Below are 9744 nucleotides of genomic sequence, written 5' to 3'. Positions count from 1 at the left end.
GACAGTGTCAGTGGTACAGTGCACAGGCACTTCATTGGACCGTCTCAAACAAATAATGGTAATTAAACACTAAATGTATCTACTATCAAAGTATTAATGTTCTCTACTCTATTTCGCCTATTATTGTCGATAACTTGCTGTAAATGCCGTTTTAAAAAACGTTCATCTGCAACACACAAGTAGTGAAGTACACGCACGTACGCCCTGTGCACAAACAACACTGCCACTGGTACTACATGTATCAACAAAGATTGCACAACTCTTTCACGATGGATTTCGACAAAAAAATGTTTTCTCACCTTTCCGTATTCTTGGGGAACCTGAAGAAAGACAGGTCGGGCTATACACTGACGATTCGAGCAATTTACAGCGCAACAGTAAGCTGAGCTGACAGCACACAGCAGACAGTTCCCACAGTAGCAGATACAGCAACATCCGGGAACTTCGTGTGACTTGCTTCCAAAATGCGCGTGTGTGGCGACCCATGACCTACTACGCTATGGATTGGAGAGTGCGTCTATCTTGTGCCTACGGCACTCAGAATCTTTGCTGTAGACCGAGCTCGGCTATCTTATAATTACAAGCCCAAATACCGTCTATGGTTGTGTGGCGATTTACGCATTAATTAGTCGTACGCGTAAAAATACACGCCCCCCGGACCCCCTAGTTATTTCTCTTTTCATGCCCACTGATATTATCCACTTTGTTGTGAATGAGACACGGTTATTGAAATGTTGCATTATGTAGTTCTGCATGTTGTTCCAAATATCTTGCACATATTTCCATAAATATGGTGTCTCTAATCGGTTTGAGCATTAACTTAGTAACAAAGATAATGATCAAACAGACTTAAGAGTTAAACCATAAAAGTGGTAGTTGATCCTTTTCAGGTTGATAGTTTGAGCCATTAACTGGTGATCAAAGATGATGATCAAACTGAAATAATGATTTTAACATTAATGAAGAGTCGATCATTATCTTCCAGTGATTCTTAAACTCGTTTAATAGTTTGATTATTAAGTTCATGATCATTCGGAGATGAATTAATGATCAATGGCCAAGTTGATAGTAAAATTATTAAGTTAATACTCGAACTCTTAACTTTACATGCATCTGATTATTAAGTTAATTAATTCTACTATTTAACAGTTAATGAACATTTTTTTCCTGGGAAGCTCCACACTTAAAGCTCACCTTAGTATTCGCACAATGGAGGTACTAGTTAGGCCCTCTGTTTGGTCACACAGTGCCCTCACTACATATACGCACAGCCGAACGCCAACCCGCTAGAACAGCCTAACAGAGAGTGAACCATGCACGCAGTCCTCTCCTCGCCTCGCGTCTTTCTACTACTCCCTCCCTTGCCGCAACACCCGCCACGGCCATGCACGCACTGTGGTTAGTTCGATACGCGATCGCATAGACGGACTGTACAAATGCCAAAATATAAGCGTTGTCCTCTGATTATGCAAATGCAGTATATAGCCAGATTGCATGCAGCAAGATTTCGTGTGTATATGGTACGCTATGTAGATAGATAGATAGTCAGACGGACTAATCGATTAACTGACAGACAGATAGGCAGACATACTGACTAACGGACAGACAGACTCATGGACACGCGCGGAGATCTGGGGTCCGCTGACCACAACTAATAATACCTCTTGTCCTAGCATGCACACATGACGCCCTCTACTGGTGATCACATCGCAGCCACGACTCATCACACGCGCGGTTCATAAATTGCATACTAAACCACAATGAGCTACTAGAGTAAGATGGATGGTCCGGACGTGTAGCCTAGCGGCTCCTCCTCCGGACCGGGTCGCGTAGCCACGGCAATTAATTATTCGAAGCAATGGCTGTGTGCGTAAGTAAAATCATGACAATGATGTATGTAGCAATGATATTTTTAAAACACAAGACCAGGAACACACAAACCAATACACACGCTAGCAAGTGGATTTTACAATTGAGTTTTTGTAATCAATCATTCAGTTTACAGTTGAATATACTGATCTTAACTCGTTTCTGATCTTCCTTCTAGGAACACGCGTCTCTGCGTCGTGGCGCCCCGTGTGACTTCACCGCACAACAGCGACGACATTTCTACCATAATACACGCGATGTAAAAATTGTTTACTGTACGCTTAGTCTCAGCTACTACTACGTATCAGTGGTGAGCACCAACCTCAGTCTCATCCACTACGCCGTCAGCTCTCATCATATACCTCTCAGTCTAATCTACTACCTCTTAGTAGAACCTACTACCTCTCAGTCTAATCTACTACCTGACAGTCTAATCGACTACCTCTTTCCCGACGCTCTGCCTCTCTCTCTCTACTATCTACCACGCTCTACTCGCTATCTCTCTCTACCTATCTCTACTCTCTATCTCTCTTCTTCTCTCTCTCAACTCGCTACCTCTCTTCTCGACTCTCTACTTCACTCTCGACTCTCTCCCCTCTCTTGCTTTCTACCTCTCTCTACTCTCTACCTCTCTCTGCCCTCTACATCTCTCTACCTCTCTCTGCCCTCTACATTTCTCTACCGCTCTCTGCCCTCTACATCTCTCTACCTCTCTCTACCGCTCTCTGCCCTCTACATCTCCCTACATCTCTCTGCCCTCTATATCTCCCTACATCTCTCTGCCCTCTACATCTCTCTACCCTCTCTCACTCTCTACTTCTCTCTGCCCTCTTACATCTCTCTCTCTCTCTCTACCTCTCTCCCTCTCTCTCCCCTCTACCTCTCTCCCTCTCTCTCCCTCTACCTCTCTCCATCTCTCTCCCCTCTACATTGCTCTCTACCGCTCTGCCCTCTACATCTCCCTACATCTCTCTGCCCTCTGCATCTCTCTACCTCTCTCTGCTATCTACCTCTCACTGCTATCTACAGCTCTCTACCTCTCTCTGCTCTCTAACTCTCTCTCTGCCCTCTACATCTCTCTACCTCTATCTACCTCTCTCTGCCCTCTACATCTCTCTCTCTCTCTGCTATCTACATCTCCCTAAATCTCTCTGCCCTCTACATCTCTCTACCTCTCTCTGCTATCTACCTCTCTCTGCTATCTACAGCTCTCTACCTCTCTCTGCCCTCCCTGTGCTCTCTACATCTCTCTGCCCGCTACATAGTCTCGCCTATTACACTTCATACTTATCTCCTATCATCCAGTCTTATCTTTTACCACCTAATTCAAGGTGTTCATGACTATCAGCATAGTAATAGCCTTACGTTTTTGCTTTCATTTTGTCAGATCAGCTCATATAGCCAGTCAGTCGAGCATGTCAATTGAGGCAGTCATTTTCTAAGTTGTTTCTAAGCCTTCATTCGTATGCCAGCATAACTCTGCAGGCACTTGTGTTAACCGCAGTATCAAGAGTTGACGTTTTTGAGTTTCGCGTAGCTCTGAATTTTGGGTTAGTGACGTTTTGGCTACTAAGTATGAGGCGCAGAGATATTATGTCTCAAAAAATATTCGATGATAATATGAGATAATTTGAAAAATGCTACTTTTAAGAAAAGAAATGCGTCTACGACTCATAGCACAATGAAAGTCTCACAACAAAATAATGCTGCACAGGATGCGCACAGGATGCTTCAATCGCATGCTAACATGCAATGACCTACGCCGGTAAATTTACTCCAATCGTTATGTCCAAAACGCAGATAATAATGAAGTTTTATAAGCATTTTTATGCACTCATTATAATGTTCAAACCACGGGGAGTATTAAGATAATATAGGCGAGTGGACTCGCGATGTTATAAAGTTAATGACCAGTTAATTGCCATGCGGTTTGAGCTTCAATTTTGTGAAATCATATATGCTTTATAACAACCAAAAGCTATAACCGAAAGTTGTGACCTGACTACAAAATGGGGTTATCGAGCATGCACAGTCCCAATGCAAAATTGGCTTATTGTTACTGATCACTCATTTAAAAACATCTATCAACTGCCACTGCCACTGCCACTGTCACGAGTAACAAAATTTCAGTATTTGTCAATAAAAATCTGTTAAACTATTTCGATCATTGAGTAGCTGAGGTCTAAAAACCGAACTCAATGAAAAACATGACTCCGCACTTAAGTAACAATGTACACGCGGTAGCTAGATAACTTGACTTTAATAATATGCATTTATACAACAGTTCTGACATCAATGATTTCACACACCCACAAGCTCCTGTCGGCTTGATGATAACCCTGCATGTCTGTGTAAATAACCTCGTACATGAGTTGGCTGGTATGTGCTAGTACTCGGGAGTGGCAGTGTTATTCAGATTTTCAATAGATTTTAGTTGGAGTTCCCTGGCTCAGGACTGCTAAAATTTCTGAACCCCCCTTTCGCGAGCTTTTTGCGGGTTTTTCCTGCCTTGGACGACCCCCCTAAATCCGGAACACTGCTCAATAAGGTTGTATGTTGTGTTGTGTGTGTGTGTGTGTGTGTTGTGTTGTTGTGTGCGTGCGTGCGTGCGTTGCGTGCGTGCGTGTCTGCGTGCGTGGCTGTGTGTTATAACGTTAAATTCTATATTAAGTACCGTGGTACTTATTTTCCAGTGCAATCGTCACATTGTAACCGGCATAAACGTGTCGAGTAAGACGGGAGAACCAGAATCGAAAAGCTTTTTCGTGCAATTCGATTTCAGGTGGCTACCGGCCGATTCCACGTACAAGGAGCGGCAGAGTTACACAAATGCCTTGAGCTGGACTCATGTTCGGAAATACTTATTTCTATCGAATAGACAGGTATTTTCTAAGTGGATACGTTTCCCTCGTAGGACAGGTCTCCAACCTTCGTGTAAATATTTACGTATGACGACTGACTTAATATTCAATGTATGAAAAACCATGAAAGCCGTGTATATAACACAACTTAGGTATTCTCCTTAGAACGATGTTACATCAATTATATTTACTTATTGTGCGTTGTCATTAATATTATTATTTATAATGAAGGATGGATGGATGGATGGAATGGATTGGATGGATGGATGGCATGGTGATGGAGTGGTAGATTGGATGGACTTGGGATGGTATGTGTTGCGATGGATGGATTTGATGGATGGATGGCATGGATGGACTGATGGATGGATGGATGGATGGTAATGGACATGGTATGGGATGGATGGATGGAGTGTATGGATGGATGGGATGGGATGGATGATGGATGGATGGATGACATGAGATGCGTATGGATGGATGAGATGTGAATGGATGGATGGATGGTATGGTATGGATGGTGATGTATATGGGGATGGATGGATTTTTTCATAGATACGATAGACTACATTAGATACATATGATCACAATGAGATACATAGATACATAGATTACATAGATACATACACGTCTAGATAATATATGATAGTAGCATAGATTAGATAGATTAGATAGAATAGACTAGATAGATTTAGATAGATGAGATAGATAAATGGGATGGATGATGGACAGATAGATGAGATAGATTAGATAGATAGATTAGATAGATAGACTTAGATAGCATAAGTGAGATAGAACATAGATAGATAGTATTCAGATAGATAGATAGATAGATAGCATAGATAGATAGACATTAGAAGATTAAATTAGATAGTAGCTAGATTAGATAGATAGTTTGATAGCATATATACGATATATTTATATTATAGCTATATTATATATTATGAATAGATTAGATAGCCATAGATTAGATTAGATAGATAGCATAGATAGCCATAAGATTAGATAGACTTAGATAGATAGAATAGATTGATAGATATAGATAGATGAGATAGAGTTAGTCTGAATAGAGTTATATAATATAGATAGATATACTGAGATATATAGATAGATAGATAGATAGATTAGGTTTAGAATAGATTAGAATGAGAGATTTAGAATATGATAGATAGAATAGGATAGAGTGGGATGAGATAGATAGATAGATAGAATAGATAGAATAGATAAGTCTGCATAGATATATAAAATTAGATAGATTATATATATAATTATAGATTAGATAGATAGATAGATAGATAGATAGATAGATAGATAGATAGATAAGATGATAGATATGATAGATTACGATCAGATAATAAGCATAGATAGCTAGGATGGATGGATGGGTTAGATGAGACGGACGGACGGACGGACGGTTACGGACCGGACGGATATACTTATATATATATTAATATATATATTATATATATATTTATATATATTTAGCGAGAGAGAGATAGATATTGATAGAGAGAGCGAGAGAGAGCAGAGTATGCAGAGAGAGAGAAAGGAAAGAAGAGATAGATAGACTTATTTTACATAGATACATAAAAATATAGATGAATAAATAGATTATATCAGATAGATGGGATAGAAAATATGCGATGGACAGGTTATGTGATTGTTGATAGATGAATTCTCTATATAGATAGATGGATACATAGATAGATAGATAGATTGATTGATTGATAGATGAATAGATAGGTGATGGATGGAAGATAGATGGATAGATAGATAGATAGATAGATATGTGGATGAAGAAGAAGTTTATCGACCCACGACTGGACCTGTCACCATGGACAGCTATTGAGTCGGAACTCACCATTCCGTCCTCTCAACCTGTTCTCAGGCAAAAAAGCAGCAACAGCACTACTAACCCAACTGTTTACATGCAGCCGATGACCCGCTATTTAACCTTCGCACCTCAGGACGCCGCATCCAAGTCGACACCTGATTTTATGATATAGACACAAGAGCACGATACAAGACGATGCAGGTCAAACATCTTCATAAGCGACACGATAAAGCGTAAAATGTACAGCATTCTAATTGATTTGGAAGCCTGGGCTCGAACCCCGGCAGAGTCGTGAGATTCGGTTGCTCATAGATGAGCTAGCAGAGTAAATTAACAAAGGAACGCAGACTGGCGCCCCCCGCCCCCCCCCCCCCCCCCCCCCCCCCCCCCGCTCCTTACTAGACTTCAGCAAGATTTTCATCTCCAAGTCTGTCATTTACAGTTAACGATCGTAGGGTAATCAACCAGTTGCTCGAATTGTTCAGTTCATACGGACACTGATAAGCAGTCGCAGGCGGAGCTACATCGGGGAGATGTATATTACCAGCAGTCTACGGCTCCTATGTGTGTAATTTGCCATTCACCCTGGTCAAGACTACGCTACACTCCAGAAGAACTTAATTCATCTGACTCGATGTGATCAGGCGTGTGGTATGCTATATCAACGCGAGGATCGCAATGTTTCATCAGCAGAGCACGATCACCAGTGGTATTTGGCCATACCCCAAGAAGCAATCTATTAATTAGGCTTAAGCTAAGCTGGAAAGTAAGAAGTAGAATGCTTGGAGTGGATCTGATCGCTAACATGTCATCTAACACAGTTCTTTTCCTTTCGTTAACACAATTACAGCACTACAGCAATGATCCTTATCCGATTTGGAAGTCATCAAGCAGGATCGGCGGTTGTTGCTGCCACAGTTTCTTGATACACGTACGTTGTAAAGATGCAACTGTGAGTAGTACCTGACGATGGTTTGGGGCTGTGCCGGTTGGGTCTTGCACCAGAGGCCGCCTATGGTAGCCGGATTGCGTTCAGACCGAAGGTTACGAAAAACAGCAGGCGACCTTTATTATGTTAAGCCGTGGCGTGCGACGACTACACAGGTCTTGTTCACCATTGACCGGCTGTTATCTTGCTTTAATCCCCTGCCCACATTGGATGTACTTATTGGATTATAGTGTGGGCTGAAGAGTTACCAGCCTTATGGCGGATAGGGTTCTATGTTCCCAGGTACTGCCGGAACCGTACCCTGGGTCGGTCCGGTATACCGGGAACGCTACCTGCTACTAAATACCTAGTATTAATATGCCGGAACCGTACTTGCCTACTCACTAACGAGTTCTAGGGATCGCCTACGCCTACTCCCTAACACTAACCATTAACCCCCTTAACTCGTACCCTAACATCTAACTCTAACCTAACGCTAAACACTACACTAACCCTAACCATATCAGCTGATAGTTGACAGGGTAGGCGTTCGGTATAACCGGACCGTAACCCAGCGGTACGTTTCGCGCAGTACCCTGGGGGTACATTAGACCCTATCAGCCATTACTATGTACTCACAATCAGTGATTCTTTCGATCTCCCAGTCTGCATGGTGTCAGTCATTAACTCATCGTCTGCAGACTTTCACACATCTCCGTTGGTATGAAGTCTCGTTTTCTGGGTGCGACAGGTATGGAACAAGGGTAAATGTATTATTGCCAGCCCCCCCCCCCCCCCCCCCCCCCCTCCCCCCCCCCCCCCCCCCCCCCCCCCTCCCCCCCCCCCCCCCCCCCCCCCCCCCCCCCCCCCCCCCCCCCTCCCCTTAGCTAGTCCATCTATGTCATCTCGCGAGTGACATAGAGACACTATTCCTAAAAAACTTTGTAGTAAAAGACGCACAAGATTCCGGACCTCTCTAATCCGATCCCAGCTGTCACGATGTGTTCCTTTGAACGATTTTCAGTATTTCAGTTAGAATGAACAAATAGGAAACGAATGCACAATGTTTAAAAACTGGTTTATTATTTTAAATTAACATTGTAGGAATCACAATATCTCGGATAATGTTAAAAATGTAAAGCACTGGTGGAAGCTAAAATATTTGTTATCCATTTACTCTGTATGTGTCTTATTGTTAATGTGATGCAGGTGTCTCATAGAGCAGACAGAGCGAATAATTGGTTGCGAAGGTTGGTCAAAACTCATGAGGGTTTGCTATTGGATGTGTCATGCTAACTTTTCGCGGTAATTCAGACTCATGAGATTGCCAATTTTCCAGACCAACTCTACCCCACAGAGACTAGTTTCCCATTCTTGGTCCTTTAGGTAGAGCTTCTGTTGTGGCGTCCTTGGCATGCATATGCATCGTTTTTTTTCTACATTTTCTGAAATTCTACATTTTGCGGCTTCATTTACTTCCATATAAATATATGTGTATGTGTGGAGGTAAATGAAGCCACAAAAGTATCAAGTAATATATATATAATATATATCAGAAGTTATCTATTATCTACTTCTATTATATATATATTATATATATATTTATTATATATATATTAATATATATATATTATAGGAGGGGAAGGGGGAAGGGGGAGAGAGAGAGAGAGAGAGAGAGAGAGGCAGAGAGAGAGTCATTTACTTACAATAAAATTGTGCGATTTATTTTTTAAAGCTCTAGGGGTTAATTGCTGCACAGTGCTGTCTTTGACATTGTTACAGGAAGGAGACCGGACAGGGAGTCCAGGCAGCGAGGCAGGACAAGCCCGTGCCCCCCACTCCGAGGTCGGGATGGACCGCATGCGCGTTCCCAAAATCTCCGGTAAGGGGTTATTTTTCGCGCGACAAAATCCGGCCCCAAAAATTGTAAAAAAGGGGGTTTATTGACTTTTCACCCGGAGATTTCTTTAAAAACGAGCGAGGTGTTTTATCCTCTCGTCTCTCTTTCATCTTGAATATCATTAGAAAAACTTTATCAATCCCAGGCGATCAAATCTTCCTGAAATTGCCTGCTAGGTTTGAAACGCTCAATTATAAGGCAATTAATTAATTATTGAAATTGTAAAAAATATTGCCCATAGTTCACCTCAATCACTGAACTCTACACTACGTAGTGTAGACTGGCTTCGACAGTTCCACACTCTACACTACTCACTACGGTTGAATGAGACTCACCCTGAACGATAGGCGGTACATTG

This window comes from Priapulus caudatus, unplaced genomic scaffold (assembly GCF_000485595.1).
Source record: "Priapulus caudatus unplaced genomic scaffold, Priapulus_caudatus-5.0.1 Scaffold1103, whole genome shotgun sequence".
Taxonomy (NCBI): Eukaryota; Metazoa; Priapulida; class Priapulimorpha; order Priapulimorphida; family Priapulidae; genus Priapulus; species Priapulus caudatus.
Note: the sequence above shows the minus strand (reverse complement) of the source record.